Source organism: Bubalus kerabau, chromosome 1 (assembly GCF_029407905.1).
Source record: "Bubalus kerabau isolate K-KA32 ecotype Philippines breed swamp buffalo chromosome 1, PCC_UOA_SB_1v2, whole genome shotgun sequence".
NCBI classification, from domain to species: Eukaryota; Metazoa; Chordata; class Mammalia; order Artiodactyla; family Bovidae; genus Bubalus; species Bubalus kerabau.
In genome coordinates, this window is record NC_073624.1 from 114716978 (window position 1) to 114740790 (window position 23813).

General features: G+C 37.5%; 1 protein-coding gene and 1 long non-coding RNA gene across 6 annotated transcripts in view; one reads left to right on the forward strand and one right to left on the reverse strand.

Annotated features, from left to right (window-relative positions):
- The window catches only part of NAV3 (neuron navigator 3), an 899190-nt gene that overhangs the window by 114792 nt on the left and 760585 nt on the right, over positions 1-23813 (reverse strand). The gene's annotated exons all lie outside the window — the stretch shown is intronic.
- Positions 230-22860, forward strand: LOC129656538 (uncharacterized). 2 transcript variants are annotated; one of them, XR_008716371.1, is made up of 4 exons: positions 230-979; positions 13445-13640; positions 16216-16417; positions 22768-22860. It is a non-coding gene; the product is annotated as an uncharacterized LOC129656538 (long non-coding RNA). The 2 variants fall into 2 exon arrangements; XR_008716370.1 differs by lacking the exon at positions 230-979 and having other exon boundaries at positions 12914-13640.

Below are 23813 nucleotides of genomic sequence, written 5' to 3' on the forward strand. Positions count from 1 at the left end.
AGTGGCTAAGGCTTTGTGGTTCCAATGCAGGGAACCTGGGTTTGATACCTGGTTAGGGAACTAGAACCCACATGCTGCAAACTAAGACTCAGAGCAGATAAATAAGTAAAATTTTACAAAAGGAAGGCAGTTTCAAGATATATTTGGAGGTAGAAATGATAGGATTTGCTGTTGGCTGGTGTGACACAATAAGCAATATATATTTGGTTTTTATCCCCAGTTCCTTATACAGAGCTCCTAAGAGTTTTGTAATTTTTTTAGGTGATAAGTATGCCAGGACAACCTTTTGTTCTAATATTTGGTCTTGGACTTCAGTTTCTAAGGCAGAGCTCCTCAATTCCTTGGAATCTTCTGGGTGATAGGAGCATCTTTTGCCTAATAAGACAATGCTTGGTTGGCTTATTGGTCTTTTTCTTTTAAACCACAATTCAAAATTACTTGCACTTATATATTAGAATGAGTGAATGTATCACAGATTAAGGCCTTAGTTTGTGACTATGTGAGACTAGATCATTTATTGATGTATCTCACACCTCCATTCTTTGAGAGGGAGAGGGGCTGAAGACTGAGTTAATGTATCATGCCTACATAACAAAGCCTCCATAAAAATCCATAAATTATGAGGTTCAGAGGGCTTCCAGGTGAACATACAGAGGTGCTTAGACAGTAGGTTGCCAAGAGAGAGCTTGGATGTTTCATGTCCCTGCTCTCTACCTTGCTGTATGAAACTCTTCAGTTGGTTATTCATCTAGATCCTTTGTCATATCCTTTATAATAAACCAGCAAATATAAGTAAATGTTGCCCTGAGTTCTGTGAGTCATTCTAGCAAATTATAGAGCCTGAAGAGGGTCATAGGAACCTCCAATTTATAGCTGGTCAGTCAGAAACAGGAGGCCTGGGCTTGCAATTGGCATCTGAAGTGGGGGCAGTCTTATGGGACTGAGACTTTAGCTTTGTGGCATCAGATGCAAATTCCAGGTAGATAGGGCCAGACCTGAGCTGAACTGAACACAGGAAACAGAGCTGGTGTCACATAATTGGTTGGTGTGGAAAAAAAGAAAACACCAAACATTTGGTGTCAGAAGTATTTAGTGAGTGAGTTATATAAAAACAGAAGTTTTCCTTTAGTTGGAATATGGTAAGAGAGAGAGAGAGAAAAAAAAAAGAGACTAGATCTATTGTAGAGTTTCTACTGGCAATAGAGGCATGAATGGATTTTTAGAAAAGTAAAGAATCCATCAACAGAACATAAAGCATAATTTCATCTTAAATTTTGTTTGCACTTAGTATTGTTATTTTTATATATCAAGGGAAACTTATATGAGTTTAATATCATAGTTTAAGTGTATAACTCTTGGCAAAACTGGCAATTCACATAAACATGAAGTTAAAATATCTCCATTTTCACTATTTTCAGTGTGTACAACATGCTATATATTTTATCCATGAAATATTTATAGAGACTACCATTATTCTGTGGGGGTTTTGGATAAGGAGAGCATCAATAAACTCTATTCACTGGCCTTTTCATTCCCCTTTCTTTTTTCTAGAAAACAAATAATGAATATTTACAGTTATTCTATTATGGCATCAGATAGGGTAAGATAAACAAAAAAACTCTTGTTCTTTATAAAAGAAAGCCCTAGGTAGATTTGATTAAATTTTATGAATGATGTTAGCTTGAAATGAATCTATGTAATCAGGCAGATTTTAAGAATTAATGGTATCTGAGGCAGATAAGAAACCTCTATTTTTGTTTTTATTATTATACAGGCTGATACCATAAGAGATAAAGTAATCTTATTAAACTCATTTTGCTGAAACACATCACTGGAACAGTGCTTATTATGGTTTTGCTAGTTTATTTCAAAGCCTTCTTTAATGATTTCGTTACATAGTTGATAAGCTGAGAATATAACATATAACTCACATGAAAGCTAACTTGGGGTTAAGATCCACTTGGTATCTTTTTATATCTTACATGAATTAAAAAACCAGTATGTACTCATTGTTGCAAACTCGGAAGTCCAGAAATATATAAAAGAGACAAAGCTTTTAATTTATCTGTAATCCCACTAGAAGTACCCACCAACATTTTGTGATTTCTGTCAAGTCATTTTCTGGATGTATAATATATACATATGTAAACTGACCTCATTGAGACATTGCTGATTATACCTGATGGCACGTCTGATTGTAACTTCTTCATTTGTATTACTTTATGATGATTTTTAATATCTTTACGTTTTCTTTGATATAATTATATCAACTATTATATATTTTACCATTTCCGTTTTAGGATATATGAAATACTTTATAAATTTTTTTACTATGTAACTAACACTTCAATGAATATTTGTATGTAACTATTTAGGTTATATTTACAGTTATTTTCTTAGGATAAAGTCCTAGAAAGAGAATTAGTGATTCACAAAATACAAACATTTCAAGCACTGCAGATGCAGCATAATAAGGGAGAAAGACATCATTTTATGCTCCTGCAAGCCATGAGTGCCAATCTTACAAAACTCTGGATACTTTCAGGCACGTGGTTTCCTTCAGTGATTCAAAAGTTTTGAGATGTGAAATAGTTGCTTAATGTAGTCTTAATTAAGTTGATCAAATTGTAAGTGGGATTACATTTTCTATAGGTTTATTAGCTAATTTTATATCCATAAATTGTCTATGTTTTTGTATATTTTTCCAACAGAGTTTAAATAACAATAAAAAATCTAATAATGTTTTTATATATTAAAAATGTTTCAAATATTTTCTCAATCTAGTTCATGGTTTTTACTTTTATTCATTACATTTTAATGTATAGAGTTGAAAAAAATCCATCTCTGATCTTTTCTCCAATTTCTCCCAGGAAATTTTGCATGTATAATTTGGTTTCTCTGCCTCTTTCTTTTTATATACTATTGTTATGGTAAAGTGAGAAACTACTTTTTTAAAAAAACAGCCAGTGAATTTCATAGACATCATTTATTGATAACTATTCCTTTCTATTTATCATTATAGTTCACTTACCAAGTCTTAATGCATGGTATTTTTAAAAATGATTATCAGATATGTTCCATTGACTTACCTGTTGATTTTTGCAGTAATACATGCTGTTCTAGTATAGTGAGGTACAGAGTTGTAGTTTTTTTTACACAGTGAAGACTACAACTTCAAAATATTTATATATATATATATAACTAAGAATCGAAGCCTTTAAAAAACCTTTCTCAAAATTACACTAATTAGCTATTCTTCTAAAAATTATTGTCATTTATAGCCACAAGGGCTTCCCTTGTGGCTTAGCTGGTAAAGAATCTGCCTGCAATGGGGGAGACCTGGGTTCCATCCATGGATAGGGAAGATCCCCTGGAGAAGGGAAAGGCTACCCATTCCAGTATTCTGGTCTAGAGAATTCCATAGACTGTATAGTTCATGGGGTTGCAAAGAGTCTGACACGACTGAGTGATTTTCACTTTCACTTCCATAGCTGTATTCAGTTAGTGCATGACAAGTTAACTGAATGATACCATTATCGTAGATACTGAGAATACAGAAATATTATAAAGATACAACTTTTGATCTAATGTAGAAAATGTGCAATTTTCACTTTTGAGAATTCAGACTTTTTTTTGATAACTAAACATTTAGTTATAGGCATTTTACTTAATAAGTAGCAATCACAGCCACTAATCCTCAGATAAGAGTTTCCCTTGTAGCTCAGCTGGTAAAAAATTGCCTAAAATGCAGGAGACCCTGGTTGGATTCCTGGGTCCAGGAGATCCCCTGGAGAAGGGATAGACTAGCCACTCCAGTATTCTTGGGCTTCCCTGGTGGCTCAGACAGTAAAAAATGTGCCTGCAATGAAGGAGACCTGGGTTCAATCCCTGGGTTGGGAAGATCCCCTGGAGGAGGGCATGGCAACCCACTCCAGTATTCTTGCCTGGAGAATCCTCATGGATAGAGGAGCCTGGTAGGCTACAGTCCATGGGGTCACAAAGAGATGGACACAACTGAGCGACTAGGCACAGGACAGCAATCCTCAGCTAAACTGTCTGCTCTCTCAAAAGCCTCCTTTCCCACTCGAAATATTTTTGGCATTAGCTCTATCTTTCAGAAGAATAGAAGTCCTCAAATTACTATAATTTCAAGATTGAGTGAAGAGAAACGTTATGTAGGAATAAAATAACTTAGATAAAACCCGACAACTTATCTACAGATCTATCCACAAAACAAGGTTGAAGATGGAAATCTGTTCAATGTTATCTTACTTGAAATAGCATACATTAAAGTAACAAGATCTCAATAAAGTATTTTTATTTTGAGAGAAATATTTCTAACAATGAAGAAATATTTTTGCTCTGAAATAATATAAAATAGGTCATATAAAAACATTCCAGATTCTTGTATCTTAAAACATTCTTAAAGCTGCCTTGGTAAAGAACACCCCCTTCGCAAGCTACTCTAGAGAGTGAATATCTTCAGGAGGAAGCCAAACATAGTTCAGAATCAGAGAGCTGTCTGCCAGGAAATTCACATCCCAGCACTGAAGAACAACAGATGGCAGCAGTAACAATGAAAACTTGCAGCAGATTCTGGCTGGCACACTTTCAAAATGGCCATATATATTTCCCACCACAGTCAATTGCTGTTTCCTTCTATTGCATGTATGGATATAGAAGAGAAAAAAAAAAATGCAAGAATGACACTTGAATTGCCTTCACAGGGAAATGATTAAACTTTAAAAGCAAGAATGAAGTGATGACATGAACCTGGTCAGGTGTATAAGTCTCCTGAGACTTCCCAGGCACCAACTCATGGCTGATGCTTAGCCTGAACTATCTACATCTGAAATGTTGCCATCTGCTTCGAAACTACTCTCTCACTTTCCACACCCCAGTCTCTGTGTCTCTGAGCATGGCTTAGAAAATTCTGCTTGATTTCTGTTTTCTTTCAGAGGAAGATTTCATCCATAGATGTCTATTGCTAAACCTGGATCATAATATCTGACCAGATTCATCTTGGGTCCCACCCAGCACAAACAGATGATTCAGAAAAGGTGACACTTTCAAAGATAATGCTGCTGCTGCTGCTGCTGCTAAGTCACTTCAGTCGTGTCCGACTCTGTGCGACCCCATAGATGGCAGCCCACCAGGCTCCCCCGTCCCTGGGATTCTCCAGGCAAGAACACTGGAGTGGGTTGTCATTTCCTTCTCCAAAGATGAGGCAGTGGTTGGTAAACAGACCATCTCTCACCTCAGACAGGCAAAGTGGAGTCAGGGCACACCCAAAAGAAAGAGATAGGGCAGAACACAAACAAGCAAGAGAGAGGTCATTGAGTCCTTGCACAGTTGAGAGCTAGTGGATTTACAGGGGTTAAAAAGGCTCAGAACATAAGCAGGAGAAAAAAAAAATGCAATGCTCAGTAACAAAAAATATTTTGAGAAATGGGTCAGTCTCTTGCTTCAAACAGAGAGCATTTATATCACTCAAGCAGAAATCAATTTCTTAGGATTGGTGAGGGTAAACAGAAGGGCCTGACATAATGATGTAAAGATTTGGAGAAAAGATGAGAAAAGCATCTCCTTTCCAGTCGGTTTGGGATGCAGGTTATAATGTCATTCTTTGGTCCTCTCAAGAGAGGAGAACTGGGTTTCATACTATAAGCTTGGAGGAAGTGAGACAATTGGTTGGGGTGTATCCTATGTGGTGCTGAGTCTTGGGATTGATTACGAGAAGTGTGTTTCTGTTTTCCACACGGTGGATTTAATACTGTCTTGTCTTAGCTTCAGGCATACGACAGATATATGGAAGACTCTTCTCAGGCTGATGTGAGTTAAAATGCTAGAATCAGCAAATCAATTTTTTCAGTAGTGTTTAAACCAAATATACTGCATTTACTATATTTCATCTGTGTTGCTTCTAGGGCTATCAATGGCCTAATGTAGTAAGTATCTTTTACAGTTCCATGGGAGCATGGCTTTGAAAGCAAAATGTCATCTGGAGTTCAGATCCACAGTCATTCAGCTGTGCATCCTTGAATAGTATGCAACGTGTATGATCATGTATGGCCATCCTGAGTACTGTCATGGAAGCACTCGCCAAGACAAAAACCTAGATTTCTCTCTCTTACACAACCTAAATTCAAATGGTCAACAAGCTCAATTTGCTCTATATTTCCTCTGTTTGCATCTCTTCATCCCCATTGCCGCTGTCTTAAATGATCTCACTACTTCCCAGCAGACTAGTACTGCTATCTCCTAACAATCATCTCTTCCTCTGGTCTGAGCCAATGGATCCTCCAAAAAGCCAGAATACATTACCAAGAACTCTGTATAGTACAAAGACTCTTCAGGTTATTCTTACTGTTTTAACCTAGTTTTCATGGCTTCCCTATCTATAACCATGTGGAGCTATCTTGTACTTTTTCAAGTGTTCTCTCAATTGCATAAATTCATGCATTCCTTACTGTATTTTTATATGTACATTTAAATATAAAATTTTATATGTACAAAAATATTTTTATGTACATTTCCCCCAGGCTGTTATATAGCTTCAGTTCCTTCTCAGAAAACTTCTCAAACACCTGAGGCTCTTAAATAACCCTCCTGTGGATACTGTGTGTATCCAATTCAAATATTTATACTCATTATAGCACTTCTCTCATCAAATTTGATATTATTTATTCTACTTATCTGTGTTTTTCATTGGCATGTGATCTGTTTAAACAGTTTCTGATTACATATACAATGAATTTTGTAACATGTACAAATACCATAGGTTACATTAACAATAGGTTATATAAGAGTGGTAGATTTCATTCTCAGAAAGCTAAAATATTATAATCACCCAATCTCTGCTTGTCTTTTAGACAAAATCTCTGAAAAATAAAATGTAGTAAGTTGGTTAATATTAATACATTAAAATTCAAATATTAATAGAGAAAACACTGGGTTGAGTCCAGTAAGAATTCACGTAAGGTAAAAGAGGCAGATTTTGACATTCCTAAGCCAAAGTGTTTCCACTGATCTTCCTTTCTTTATCACTAGTTCCTCCCTAGGTGGTGTCATTACAACATACTACAATTTCTTCACTTTATCCCAAAATATATGAAAGAAACATGTCTCCAATGCTAGAATCACTGTGTGTCTCACTCTCTAAAGGACAAGTGGAAAGGAGACCAAGGGGACCACAAACAGAACTCTCCCCATCTGTGCCCACTCCGGAGTCGGGGCTCTTCTAGTGGAGTGGTGAAGTAAGAACTCCAGGAACCCTTCCACTGTGTTTATAAACATATATGCTCATGTTCTTTCTCCCCTTTACCCTTACACTTTCCTTTTTTTAAATTGATTTATTTTTTATTGAAGGATAGTTGCTTTATAGAATTTTGCTGTTTTCTGCCAAACCTCAACATGAATCAGCCATAGGTATACATATATCCCCTCCCTTTTGAACCTCCTTCCCGTGTCCCTCCCCATCCCACCCCTCTAGGTTGATACAGAGCCCCTGTTTGAGTCTCCTGAGCCATACAGCCAATTCCCATTGGCTCTCTATTATACATATGGTAATGTACACTTTCTTTAGTAACACACACTCTCTTTAACCCTTGAGTTTGAGATGATTGAGGAAGCGTACAGGAGTCAGTTTTAGTAACTGGAACTCCTTCTTGTGGAGCCTACCTAACTTGCAAAGCCCTCTGGAACTTTTCTTTGAATAAACACCTAGTATGTGTGTGCATGCATGCATGCTAAGTTGCTTCAGTTATGTCCGACTCTTTATGACCCTATGGACTGTAGCCTGCCAGGCTCCTCTCTCCAAGGGATTATCTGGGCAACAATACTGGAGTGGGTTGCCATGCCCTCCTCCAGGGGACCTTCCTGATCCAGGGATCAAACCAGTGTCTTCTACGTCTCCTGCACTGGCAGGCCGGTTCTTTACAACCAGTGCCACCTGGGAAGAATAGCAATTATATCTATCATATAAAGAAATATTTAAAAATATCTTTCACATGTAAGACAATATAAATAGAAGTTATATGCTTCTGATTTATAAGCTGGTAATTAAGAAAACACTAATTTTATTCTTCATCATATTCTTGAGCATTTTTTCCAATAATAACTATAATAGAACATATTTATAATTGTGTAGCTACAAAGTATTATAATTATGACCTTAAAAGATCAAATGGTCTATGATGTTCATAATGATATGACAGGGTTAATGTCATCCTCCAAGTTCAATATGTATGTAATCGTTAACCATCTCAGTTACTGTTAATAATTTATCAGGTATAGCTTTTGATTTGGAGAATTATATTCTTCTCATTCAAATGTTGTATCATTACTTCCATTGAATCATTTTCATTAAATATAAACAAGCCAGTGCTTCCCTGGTGGCTCAGTGGTAAAGAATCTGCCTGTCAGTGCAGGAGACACAGGTTCTACCTGTGATCTGGGAAGATCCTACATGTCACAGAGCAACTAAGCCCATATGCCACAACTACTGAGCCTGTGCCCTAGAGACCAGAGTCGCAACTCCTGGGCCTACATTCTGCAACTACTGATGCCCGCACACCCCTGAACCTGTGCTTGGCAACAAGAGAGGCCATCTCCATGAGATGTCCACACACCACAACTAGAGGACAGGCCCTGCTGTCCACAGAGAAAAGCCCGTGCAGCAGCGAACAGCAAAAATTTAAAAAAAAAATTATTAAAAAAAAACAACCAGCCCATAACTTAACAAACTGAACATAATACTATACCTTGGGCATTTGAAATTTGCATTTTCTAGATTGCTTTTGGGATAAAGAACAAGTCGACTTCATAACTGCATGTTAGAAGGAAACTCCCACCTGGCTCCAGTCTTTACAAACAATCAGCTTCACAGTGTTTATAGGTAAACTCAAATAAATGGACACAGGGTGAAAGTCTAATCCTCCAATTGTATTCAAATTGGTACTTCACAATCTATCTTTAAAAATACAAATAATAATAAAATGATTTTTTAAGACATGTTGGTAAGCAACAACCATTTGAATATGCTCTGGAATAAATATATCTATATATCTTCTAATGTAAAAGGAAAGATGGTTTGGGGTAGGAAATAACGTTCACTGGGAAAGAAGAAGTTTGTCTGTTTTCCAGTTTAATGTGCCACTGTGTTCTGTTTTGTTTCTGTTAATCCCCAGAGTCCCTGTGCTTTGCCAAACTGACACAGAGAGCTTGTTGTGTCTTGTCCCTACAGCTCCTCCAGTACTCTGCAGATCTTTATACTCCGGTGATGTGTGTTTTATTTCCAAACAGTATTTAGATTTCTTGCATTTATTCCACCACAACTTCATATACCAAGAGATTTAAGGATATTTTCAATTTCCGAATCAAAGCTTAAAATGCCTCCTCTGTTCTTCTATTCCATTCTCGATTTATTGAGCACCTTCTAAATTCCAGGCTCCACATTACTTGCTGTTATAAAATAATGAATGAAAATTAGATTGTGTCTTCAATAAGCAGAGGATGCACAAAAATACAGATGGGTAAATATCTGTAATTGAGGACATTTATTTCAGCTTGTTTGTAGTCAACAAAGAAAACTACAGAAGCATTATGTAAACCTACCCCTGAATTTGTTGCCACAACAGGCAGTCACAGATTTGGCCACAGAAACTTGAAAATGCTACTCAATGAATCATACTTATTGTTTAGTGAATAATTTCTATTTTTATTTATTCACTCATTCTTCAATGATTTACTAGTTGCTAACTCATGAAAATGAGAGAGACAAAATCCAGCTTCCTAGGGCTTGACCAAATGGGAATTATTGCAGGAAGCAGACATGACTTGGCAAGTTTCTCTGGGTGATTTGATCAACCAACCAAGTAACTTAATCATTGTATGAAAGCCAAATACATACCTTACTCTGCTCTATGTAACAGAGAGATACAAATGTCTGTGTCTCCTTAGTATGGAATTAGCCTTAGAATTTTGGTTAAGGCCCAAGTGAATACTGATGAAACAGCTGGGAAAATAATAAATACCTTCAAATAAAATGAGTCTTTTTCATGGCATTAGAAAAATAATACTATATTAAGTGTGAACACATCATTACAGATGTATTTATTTTATACATTATAATATTCTATCAATATAAGCCAAGTATTTCATATGGGGCTGACCTCTCCTTGCCTCCTTGACTCCCAATTTACACAGGTACTGATTTGAAATTTTACTTAAAATAACCTTGAACTTGAATGTGAACTTTCTACTAAGTCAAGAAATTCTGCAAGAATCTAGGCTATATGGAATCTGTACCCTGCATTGTTGTATTCCCACTGTTCTGTATATATTACGTTTGGATATTTGCTAGAATAATAATTAATAAATGTTGTAGGCTGAAAATATTAGAAAAATTAAACTACTATTTTCTCTCTTACTTTTATGACTGTTCTTTAACTTGGAGAGAGTGCTATTTTGAGAATGGACTGAGTGTGAAGTAATTTTCTATATTTTGTCCGGGCTTTAAAATGAAACTCAAAAAGGAAGAAAAGAAGGAACAAAAATAGATGTTGCCAATGAATAGATGAATTACTTGCTGGTCCTTGATTAAAACACTGCTTTCACTTAACATTTATTTTGAATAAAGTCTGTAAACTGTTGAACCCACTGACTAAGGGTCATTTCCTAAATTACTAATTTTCAACAATCTAAAAACTGTTAACATTAATCAAAGAACAATGCATTTTAGCAAAAAAGGGCCAATAACACACCTCCAAAGAACTCATCAGAATCCTCTTCTGAAACTATCTTTGTTTACAAAACTAAGGTTATTATTAAATGTTACATCTCCAACTGAACTTTTAAATGTCAAAACATCAGTAAGAATCAGTAGGTATAATTTCTATGATCTTTAACATTTCAGGCACATATCTTAAGGAAGATCTCCTTAATTAGCTAGGTTATTAATCTTTAGTGTTTCAAAAGGCATTTTAAATTACCAGCTGTACATTTTTTTTATGTCATTTTACAATACTCTAGGTACTTGAGTAAAAAGCTAAACCTGTATGTTTTTGTATGTGTTCACACTTACACAAACACACATGTCCATGTCCACACAAAGCACAGAATTAGCTCTGACACTTTGCAAGATACCATTCACCTTTTACTTTTATTGTTAGAGTTTGGAAGTGAAAGGATGGATCCCATGAAGAGGGATTTTCTCATCTTTTTAAGTTTTATTTTAGAAATCAATGGATTTTAGAAATATGAGAGCAAGTATTGTAGAATCCTGTTTATCACTTTAAAGATAGATCATAAAGACTGTTGTATGTGGTGTCAACCACAGCAGTTTTTGTTTTAGAGAGAATTTAAAATACATGTCGTGGTAAATTTAAGAACCTATAAAAGCACTGTCCATGGTTACTCGGTAATAAAGTTCACAGTACACCCACAACAAAGCTCTATTTAATGTCAATGGTACCATGATAAGTGGGAAAATATTCCAAAAAGCTCACTCATCATATACTTTATATTACCTAATGTTTGGAATCACTCAAGGCACAATCCCTATGGTGAGATCTAACAGGTATCTTCAGGGAATGTGGTTAATGTTAGTAGCAGAGGCTCTAAATTCAGACAAGCTGAAATTAGAATCTTAGATAAATTTCTTGACACTTCTGAATTTTCCATAGCTTATACATTTATTTGCAGTACTGGAACCAAAGAAGCATGGACATAGGAATATCTGCAATTTAGTTCAACTTTCAAAACTATTTTTGGGTTCACCTGAAATCAAAGTATGGTTGTCATCGTTTGATAAAGAGGATGATAGCGACATGAGAGAAGAAACCTACATACAATATTAATTCTGCAAAAAGATGACAGAGTTAAATTCATAAAATCAGCAAAGAAAATCATAAAAGTCAAACAGAGCAGAAGAAAGTTTAAGCCAGAGTTTGAGAGAGAGGTCATTTTGAATTAGAAGATGTAGAAGATAGAGCAAAGGCACAAAAGGACTGAAGGTACCAGCCAGGCAGGAAATCAAGGTCAACGCTGAAGAAGAATGGAAGGTGGGGGCACATAGACACACAGCAGCATCTGGGATCTGAAATTATTTTTTATTCGATGAGTTAGATATAGTGGAAGAATAAGGAAGGGTTAGCAAGTAGGATAGATATATACTGGTGGCCACAAGTACCAACTTGCAAATGGTGAGGAGGCATAAGGGAACCAACTTCCCATAAAACACCGAGTCTCATCATAACCCCAAGTCCTAATTTCCACTCTTGATCCCATCACTAAGCAGTGCATTCAAACAGGATGAACATTTCAAAAGTCATTTATAATGTTAAACCTAAAAGCCATTATCCAAGCTAATAAAACAACTGCAATGAAGTTTGAAAGTGAAAGTGAAGTTGCTCAGTTGTATCCTGCAACCCAACGGACGGTAACCTACCAGGCTCCGCGGTCCATGGGATTTTCCAGGCAAGAATACTGGAGTGAGCTGCCATTTCCTTCTCCAGGGGATCTTCCCAACCCAGGGATCGAACCGGGGTCTCCTGCATTGCAGACAGACGCTTTACCATCTAAGCCAATGAAGTTTATCTCATCTTAAAAATGAGGGAGGGCTTCCCTGGTGGCTCAGATGGTAAAGAATCCACCTGCAATATAGGAGACCTGGGTTGGATCCCTGGGTTGGGAAGATCCCCTGGAGGAGGGCATGGCAACCTACTCCAGTATTCTTGCCTGGAGAATCCCCGTGGAGCCTGGCAGGCTACAGTCCATGGGGTCACAAAGAGCTGGACACAACGGAGTGGCTAAGCAGAGCACAAAAAGAGGGAAGGAAATTAGAAAAAGGAGACCTCTGGAAAACCAAATGTAGTTGTCTTTGAAAAGGCTAACATTCTGGAGATTTATAGCTTACTTTTTAACAAATCAGAAAAACCAGGGTATCTACCTAACCAAGGCAAATGCCTTGGTTCTTTTACTATGTGAAATAAAATGGAGTTTGTTAGGTATGTTATCATGTTTATCTCAATATTTTCTTAACAATTATGGCCTCCTCTCATGGTATAACATTTATTTTTCTCATTTGTTTCCCCTGCATTGGCTTACTCTCTCCACTTGAATGAAACCTCAGAGAAAACAAATATATGCTTATACATAGGTGAATTCCATAAGGTTTTTTGGGGGGAGGGGAGGGGAGAGAAAGTGCTGGTGGGAGAAAGTAAGTTGGTTGACTAAATCACAGATTTAAATGGCCAGACCTGCCATATTTACAAAGAGAGCGCAATACACAATCATGTCTCTCATACTGATTTCAAAATATATGAAGAATAGAATCCTTAATACTCTCAAAATCCAAAACACCTAATTTAAATGCCAGTAAGGGATTTGAGAGGTTTGTGATATAATTTATTTTCTTTTTTTGGCTCCCATCTTTGTACTACAGCCTGCAGTCTTGGATTAATTCTGCAGTGATATGGAACATACAGCCATCTTCCTGCTCATGCTCTTGATTCTGGGTGAGCGATCCCATCTTCAAAGTCTCTGGGGACCCCTGTAAAAGCAAGCAGTTGCTGCCTGAGACAACAAGACCTACAGGATTGAACTACTGCAAGGGAAGTAGCATTTAAGCAGAGTTCTGGGTAAGAGTATTTATTTTAGTTTCTTTTCTAAGTTTCTCTCTTGACAGAACAAAAAGAGAAAGAAGCAGGATGAAGAACTTTTTATCTTCTCCTCTAGAGAGGACATCCTTAGCACTTCTTGTAAATTTATGTGACTGCATTTCAACAAAGCAGTGAAAAGTAGAAGCTGCCAAGCTAATTTAATCATTGGGTCCTTCCCCTTTGTTTGCCTAGTTTAGATAATATTGTTGCAGTGATAATCCATTTACAAATTCTATAACAATAGTATTTTATGTTTTGTTGGAAAGGTGTTTGGAAAGAAAACACAATGTTGAATGAATTTTATATTTTATCCTGTTATATTTTGCTTATAATATGCTACCTCTGGATTTATTTTTCTTCATATGCATTACAGAACAACTATTTGATTTTAATATGTTTTATATATTACATGAATTACATAGCTGTGATGATAAAGATCAATTATAACTATCATCATAAGAGGGGCAAATGAATCAGTAGCATATAAAACAATGAAACATATACTATCATATAATATACAAATATGCATATGAAAAAAGACTGGAAAAGAAAATGGTAACACTAGTTGTGCTTAGACAAGAGGTAGGACATTTTTTTTTTCTATTTAGCAAAAGCTGTCTATGATGTTATGTTGCTTTTACAATAAAAAGATGATAGTTTATATTAATCACACTGATTTATAAGTGAATATTCAAATTAATTTTCTATTAGGAGTTCATCTGCAAAACTAGGGCAAGTAAATAAATCCTTAATTCCATAGAAAGTCTCTGTAAGACTATAAAATTAAGTAGCTGGCCATTTTAATTCTAAAATACTCTTTGCATAATACACAGGGAAAATAGTCAAAAGAGGTCAATTTTAGAGGTTGCATTTTATAAACTATTATTTCTAGAAGCAGACAAGAAGGTGAAACCTTATACTTTATAAATATACATGACAATTCTAGATTACTTTACCACTCACTAATAGGGCTTCCTGGGAGGTCAACTGGTAGAGAATCTGCCTGCAATGCAGAAGTTCAGTTCAGTCCAGTCTCTCAGTTGTGTCTCACTCTTTGCGACCCCATGGACTGCAGCATGCCAGGCTTCCCTGTCCATCACCAACTCCTGGAGATTGCTCAAACTTATGTCCATTGAGTCAGTGATGCCATCCAACCACCTCATCCTCTGTCATCCCCTTCCCCTCCTGCCTTCAATCTTCTCCAGCATCAAAGTCTTCAGTGAGTCAATTCTTCGCGTAAGGTGGACAAACTATTGGAGCTTCAGCTTCAGCATCAGTCCTTCCAATCAATATTCAGGACTGATTTCCTTTCGGATTGACTGGTTGGATCTCCGTGCAGTCCAAGGGACTCTCAAGAGTCTTCGTTTCCAACACCACAGTTCAAAAGCATCAGTTCTTTGTAGCTCAGCTTTCTTTATAGTACAACTCTCATATCCATACATGACTACTGGAAGAACCAAAGCTTTGGCCAGATGGACCTTTGTTGGCAAAGTAATGTCTCTGCTTTTTAGTACTGCTGCCTGTAATGCAGAAGACCCTAGTTTAATTCCTGGGTTGGGAAGTTCCCCTGGAGAAGGGATAGGCTACCCACTCTAGTATTCTTGGACTTCCCTGGTGGTTCAGATGGTAAAGAATCCACCTACAATGCAGGATCTGGGTTTGATCCCTGGGATGGAAAGATCTCCTGGAGGAGGGCATGGCAACCCACTCTAATATTCTTGCCTGGAGAATCCCCATGGACAGAGGATCCTGGTGGGCCACAGTACATGGGGTCACAAAGAGTCAGACATGACTGAGTGACTATGCACAGTACAATAAGGCTGTCAATTAAATTTTTTTAAAAATTTAAACAACATAACTGCATAAAACTGCAGAACAAATCTCATGCAGGTCACCTAAATCACAACCCCATCTTCTAAATATCCATTTCTTGACTGTGCCTTGCAACTAGGCATGGGAGGGTGGGGAGGTTACAGTGATAATGTATGGATGCTATTGGACTCTTTCTGAATGTAACAACTTCCAAACTCATCTACAGGACAAAATACACATATGGATACCAATATAACCTTTAATCCGCCTTGAGCCTGTTGATTTTCAGTTAAAAGTTTGATTTCTAGAATTAGATCATACATGTCAAGCTCTGTTACAAAATCATCTCTCATAGAAAATGCATATATTTTGGCAGCTTAGCAAAGAAATCCTCAATTTCAGTGAGATCAACAGAACCATTTTTAGAAACTCACTGCCAGAGCTGAAGCTAATTTCCTTTAATTCTGCAACATCTGTAAGCCTCGTATGGGAGTCTGGGTTTTAATTAGCGCTGCAGGCTAACAAATAGCTAGTGATGTTTAAAAAAATAAACACCAAAAACCATTTCACAGGAAAACCACAAGATAGTATAAAAGAGCAATATGGGCTACAGGCTCTAGAATACCTACTGTTTTACTGACAACGGTTAAGACTCCATAGGCAGTTAATTCAAAAAACAGGAAAAAAGTGTTGGCATCATAAAGGGAATCTTCTTCACCAAAGAGTATTTTTTTTTTACTAGAATAAAAGATGGACAGTGAAGCCACGATAACCCCAACACAGAGATATACCTCAGTGGAAATCGTATCTCAGTGGAAAGAAGCGATAGTGCAGAATGGAACGTAAAGAGAGCCTGGGCCACCAGTGGGCTACAGAAATTCTGATGCTAAAATAGGTGTATCGTTCCGGGTTTTTAACTCTAGCCGACTGTCAAGTTGCTTCAGGTAATTCTTCAAGTTGAATGGAATAAATAGTCCTTCAGCAATGTTTCATCCCTTCAAATGCTTCTCGTTACTATATGACTTCTTATTAAGCATAAAAATGTAAGAAGCTGAAGGTAAATGTATCAGTACCATGCAAATAGCCTCTCATTATGTCAGTGTGATAAAAATATTGGTAGCAATAGATGTACATGCTACACAGCCATACTCTTGCAAGGGGCATGAAGTGAGCATTTGGGCACAATGAATCTAAAAATTATAGCTATTAATCAAAGTGCTGTGTATATATTACAACTGAATTTAATCTTATTTGCATTTTTCACATAATTGGCTAATAATACACATTCCAGGCATTTTTATTAGTTGGCAAAAGAAATTTTAACACAGAAAAAAAAAAAAAAAAAAACCTTATGTTTCAAGAACCAACTTCAAGAAAAGCAAAGGCAAATAAAACCTGAGTTCATGTTTCATTTTTGTTATTTAGTTAAAGCATTAAGTTTAATATTTAAAACAAGCCAAGAAATGTCTGAGCATTTTGCAAAAATAATCTCATTTAAACTTCTCCACAATCCTGTAAGGTAAGTGTTATTATTACTATTTTGCAGAAAAGGAAACAGGTTTAGGGAAGTGAAATAATTTGCCCTAACTGAAAGTGTTACAAAATGGCGGAGTGGTAAGTTAAACACATATCTTGGACTCCCGAGTTTATGTTTTAATTTCCATGCCATACTGTCTCTCTGATAAAGTCACAAAACTCAGAACCCACTTGCTGAGTAGGTCTAGGTGATTTAATAGTGGATCACCAATCCACACTTCTATCAGGATGCATGTTACTTTGAGCTGGATTTCTGTAATTTGCGAACCAGCTACTCTGTTTCTTAGCGTTAAATCCTTTATTTCTTTTTGCCAAAATGTAGGTGTTTCCAAATGATCTGTTCTTGGCTCTGTTCAGAATCGCCAGCCCTGAACTTTCCCCCAAGTGCAGTTTTCCATTTCAATCTGCCTGTCTGACATCTGCTCCTGGATGTTCAGCCTACACAAAATATGTTTCTTACTGAATTCATCTTCTCAAATTTATCCTTTCTACTCGATTTTCTATTTCTGCCTACCCTTTTCACAATCACTTAAGAGGACAGAAGCTAGTAGTTTGAGTCACCCCTATAGAAAATGGTATTACTGTTCACAAACACCCTACTCTCATCTCTTTTTGTGGCTTATCCATGTTTAACCCACTGACTTTGACCTTGACCTGGTAATGTTTTTTGGTGAAAGGGATATCAGCAAATATGACACATGCCACATTCTTTAAGGAGCACTGCACTCTTCTGCTGACTTTCTGCTTCTTCCTCTCTTACAATACCCAAACAGGGGCTGCCCCTTCAGTCTGGGTCTGGGAATGAGAAAACAAAGGAAAGCCAAGCAACATCAGGCAAGTCACAATTGTGGCATGTTTTGTAAACAAGGAATAAATACTTGTTATTATAAACCACTGATATTAGTAGGTTATTTCTTGTAGCTCTAGATATACATTAGTGTTTTGCTCTCACTTTGACATCAAATCCATTGCAATTGCTATTAGTTCTACATTTGTAATGTATCTTCCATCCTTTTACTTTCATACTGCCACTATCCAAATTATGTTGATCATTACCGTTCCTTTGGTAACTGCAATTCCTCATGCCTGTCTTTTTCTCTAGTTTCTATCTAGAGGACTCTTCCTCAAGTGAAATTTGAACATCTCACTTTGAGCATCTCACTATTCAAACACAAATGATTCTCCAAGGGCAAGGAAAAGTCTCACAGAAGACTAAGTAATCCATTTATCAAATAGTGCTGACAGGTCAAGTCAGAGAGGAATGAGAAATGACCGCTAAATTTAGCAACATGTATTTGACATCAATGAAAGTCACTAATAAGAAAGTCATTCATTACCTCAGGAAGAAAAGATTTGGAGGTGTAGAGTCTCGAGACAATAGGAAGAGAGGAAATGGAGACAGCAAGAGAATTTTAAAAAAACTTTTCAAGGATTTTGGTGTAAAGAAAAGCAAAGAAAAGGTGAAGTGGCTCAAGGGTAATATGGACTTTGCCAAGGGGGGTTTGTCATATTTATTTACAGTGAGAGAGAAATGTCAACATGTGTGTGTGCTGATAGGAATAACCAAGTGGGAACAAACAGAAAAAACTGATGATGCGGGCAGCTTAGAAGTAATGAAGCTAAACATTTGATCAGGATATAGTGGATGGGATCCAGTACTTAACTGGAGTGTTCAGTCTTGTATCAGCAGCTGAGACAGTTCCAATAGAGTAACAGAAGATATAAACTGAGCTGTAAGAAGAGATCTAGGGTGGTGAGAGTTCTATTTGAATTCCTTCCATTTTCTCAGGGAAGCGGTAAGCATGCTAACTGGGAATGAGAATGGGAAGAGGAGATCAGAAGCATAGGAAAAAGAAGAGGTGTGGATTATCTGTTAAAAAAAATGGAAGGATGAGTGAATAAGAGGATGTAGAATTTGGGGGCAAAGCAGGAGTCCATTTGAGATTAGTAGTCACAAATCAGTCTGCAGGATTTTGAAATTTTCCGGCCACATTCAGCTGGAGAGATTCCGCTGAGCAGATGAAATGTTGGATTCAACTACAGATTAAAGCTTTGTTAGTCAAGTAAGCAAAGGGACGAGTGGGCAGTGGGATAGAGGGGATTTCTATAGCCAATAAAGTTTTCTTTTTTTTTTTTTTAAGCAATCATGGAATCTAACTTGCATGAAGGAGACTATGAGGATACAATGAAAGTATGGCATTTTGGCAAGTTTGAAATTAAGGAATAAAAGGTCTTGGTAGAATTATGTGGCTTCTCTGATGACTCAAGGGGGTAAGTCTCCTGCAATGCAGGAGACATGGGTTTGATCCCTACGTTGGGCAAATCCCCTGGAGGATGAAATGAAAACCTACTCCAATATGTTTGCATGGAAAATCCCATGGATAGAGGAGCCTGTCAGGCTATAGTTCATAGGGTTGCAAAGAGTCAGACAGGCTTAAGCAGGCATGCACACACAGCAGAATTATATTATTCTTGGAGCAGGGATAATAAAAGGAGTAAACTGAAAGAATTAGAATGATTATCATAATATTCAAAATTGTTCCAACGGGGAGGGCAGAAGCTCTTATTAGCAAAAAGTTCTAGGATGTGATGGTGGGACAACACGGTTCAAGACAAAACAGAACGCAGGATCATCGCAAGGGATGGTGTCAAGGTCCTGAGAAGATAGGCTCTGGGGAAGTGCGTCTAAACACTGATACCATAATGGGTTATGACAGGAGTAGTTACGTTAGAGGAAGTGACAAAAGCTGCGTTACCATCTTGAGTAACTGAGGGAGAGGAGCCTAAAGTTCTCGGAATGACAACACCAAGAATGGGTAGCAGGGAGTCTACATGGATGCTAGGGAGGAGCTTCAAAACCGGATGTTGTCGGAAGGGGCGGGGCAGTGGTTAGAGGCAGGACGGCGGGTCAGCTGCATCCGGGCACAGCTGCAGGAGGTCTGTGGGTGACGACGTGCCAGGAATCAGAAGCCTGCCGGTCGGAGGTGGCTGACTGGGAAAAGTAGATGAAGGGTGCAACTCAGCATGAGAATACTGTTAGAGGCAACTTAGCTGAAGATGGTTTTAACTTCTAAGAAGTGTGATGAAAAGGCTTCTAATATCTGAAGGTGTGGAAGATGGAATTTGGAAAAGGAGGATTTACCAAACTCAATAGCTTTGGGGGTATAGATATGAGAGAGCAACTTTTAATTATCACATTAAATGTATGTCTTGAAAAGTCTGATGCATGTAACAACACAGTTTGTAAATCAAACTTCTTCTATTTAAATGTTAACAGTAGGAGAACTACATCACACATGCTTTTGTTTAATAACAGATGAACAGAAACCACATAGAGAATGTCTAAAACAAAATACCAAAGTGTTCAACATACAACTTGTTACCCTCAAGTTAAATTTTAGCAGAAAAAAAGTTAACTAACCTAAAAGACCATGTTTTCCTTGAAACCTTTTGCAAAGATATTTTCAAAACATCATTAATCTGACAAAACGATGAAGGCAAGAATAATTCATCAGCTTGTATGTTTATATTGGAAAATGTGCCTATGCCAGGGAATGAGATAAATTAAAGAACACCCAGGGAAACAGTGAGTTAACATTCTTGTCTTTAGGGACTTTTGTATTTTAAAGCGAAAAAGTATCTTTGTGGTGTGGTCAGCAGCTGAAACACACGGCACAGGTTACAAAACCCACGGAGCCCATGAATGTAGAGGGTTCAACATTCAGGATGCCTGGCCCTGGGAGGGCGATGGGCAGCCCTTCTCTGGGGACTGGAAGAAAGGTGATCGTTTCCACTCAGAATGAACACGGTGGGTTTAGTTCCTCAGACAAGCCTCTCTCCCACTTCAGGATGGGCCCTATTAGATTTCCCAGGTGTATAAAAAGGTCTATGACAGGGTTTTAACAGAGACAGAAGCAAGAGACAAGGAGAGGAAATGATTGTGGACAGCGAGCAAGAGACTGTCAGCAAGACATCTAGACAGCTGACGCAGATGAGAGGAGCAGCAAGGACAGAAGGACAGACAGCTGACGCAGATGAGAGGAGCATCGAGGACAGAGAGCACTTCCCCCATGCAGCTCCTGCCATTCACAGCCTGTGAAGGCAGGCACTTGCCACCTTGGGGCCCTTGCCTGTGCTGAGCACCACGCTCTGCGTCTGCACCAGATCCACCATGAGCCTTGTGGAGCTGAACCAACAGGCTCATCACTTGCACCTACACACAAGGGATAATAAAAGGCATGACAGTGTCTGCTGACTCTGACCAAGAGAGAGTCTTTCAAGAAAAGAACATTCCTGTAGTCTGAAAAATAAACCTCACTCTCTTAATGTATTATAGTGTTAAATAGTTTATAAGACATTAGAGATCTTCCAGGCCCAGGATTGAACCTGAGTCTCTTGTGTCTCCTGCATTGACAGGTGGATTCTTTAGCCCTAGAAACACCTGGGAAGTCTATGAGATGCTATAACAATGTAATAAGTGAAAGTTTCAAATATCCTTCGAACAAAGAGAATTTCTAGAGCTTGATAGATTTTTCTTGTAAGGGGGGAAATCAAACTCTAACTTCTCTATCTTGTATCTTATTGCCTTTCTTCTTCATACCTGCTAGCTTGCCACATAGATACAATGTCTTAAATGCACCAGGCCACATTTACAATGACTAAATGGCCTGTGGTTGACAGGACTTTGAATTAGCCTTTTTGTTATTATTGTGTGCATGTGCTCAGCTAAATAAAGTCATAAGACAAACAATTTTGAGATAATCACGTGGTGCTGATCATACCTGGGGTATGCACTTGACTTTCATAATTATTTCTGCATTGAAGACTACCCATACTATTGCATTCTGCAAAACAGAGCATCACAGTAAGGGAAAAACATTTAGAGTCCCTAGTGACCATCAGTATCCATTTGAACACTATTTTCTTACCATGAGTCCAATATCTTGGAAAAACTCCAAGGTGACAGCCAATCAAGAATTATGATCTATGTTAGATAGAAATTAAACCATAATAGGCAGAAGGAAAATCTAAAAGTCATAATCAATACTGACACCCACTGTGTTAATGAGCTGCTGTCATTACAATAACAACGGAATCAGAAGGTTAAGAAAAGCATCTCTTCAAAGTGTGGTGATTAAGCCTTTAATTCAAAGAGAACATTTCTGTGGGTGAAAATTTATTTCAAAAGCATGTTGCAAGAGAGAAAACATTTAAAAGTTAATTTGAGGCTCACTCCATATATCACACAGACAACTTAATTTTACAAAAGGGTTCTTATTGATTTTTAGAAAATGAGAGGAGGCCAGCTCTCCTTCTGTGCTTGCTGGCTAAGGGGATGTGACACACTCGTCTTTTCTGCTTCCTACTTGTTCTTTGTACTGTTATACTTTAACCCACACCACATGAGTACCCACTAGGGAAGAGACACTTTAAGTTAGAAAAATCTTAACTATATCCAATCTCTAAACTGGAATATCAGTTAAGAAGGCCTAGGCATGTAGATATAGTTTGAGATCTGGCAGTCAACAGAATGTGTGCATGTGTGAGAGAGAGGGGAAGGATCGTGTTCATACGGTACTGAAATATAAACAAAATGCATTTGGTATGGTAAATGCACTCACTCTCCCTGCTTTGGTTGCCTCATTTGCAAAATGCAGAATACAGCACTTCGGTTATGAATACAGATTGCATGGCATGGCATCTCGTCTTTAATTAAACAATGCTAAGTCCCCCTCCACTTCTCTACTGCCATACGCAGGGAAAAGGGAGCAAATATCAATTATGCTGCATAGATGTGATGGAAACTCCATTCAGTAGACAGCCCTAAGCAGTTCTCCAGTGTTCTCTTTGAAGATGTTTCTGTATGCTTCTATTCTAGAGGTAGGATCAGTGTACCAGATATTAGTCATGTTCTAGGTAAGTAAAGAAGTCTTATGTTTGTTTTCTTACTTTTAAAGATGGGAAATTTTTTAAAAAATTAACAATATTTTTCTGTGATGAGAAGGAAAGAGAATTGTGCTTGGCACTGTAAAAGATTACAACTGTCCTATTAAAGCAGACTTGGGATGATGGAGCAGGAATAAGAGCTGAATATCAAACCACACATACCAAAGTATATTGCCTCTTTTTGCTGATAAAAATGTCATCAGTTATGAGAATAATGCACAGATCCAATGGCAGCCTAATAAGACTTCAAAGAGAAAGAATACCAGGCTCTATTTTAAAGCATGTTTCTTTCAAAATTGATGACTATGGACTAAGTTTTCCAGTTTCAGGTATGTAAGCTACAAATCTAAGCTTCTATATCTAAGAACCTCACACAGTCTTTTCATTTAAGCCAAAAAAAAAAAACCAAAAAAAAAAACCTCTTTAAAATCCCTGTGCTGACCCATCCTTGCCCCGGCTGTGTGACTCGATGGCATCTCCGCGCTGCATGCTGTGACTACTCCAGTTAGAAACAGGCATGATACTTCCTGAGGACAAGGCGCATGCACAGCTGGCGGCTGCAAATGCCAGTTTTATTTCAGAGTCAGTGCTGCCTGCTGTTGGACACAGATGGGTATGATTTGTGTATTATTCTTGATATTTTTAGGGAATCGCAGAGTTAAGGATGCTAGCCAGAAGAATATTTGTTAGAAATATGATGAAAATTAGTAATTTTGCTTATAATTAGATTTTTCGAAATATTGCTGCCTGTTTCTTAAAATGGTAAATAGTTGATTGATATGATGCCACATTTTCTTCCAGGTGTTTTGTAGGGTTGAAGTAGCGAGTCTTATAGGGTCACCTTTCCATTTTCTTGGT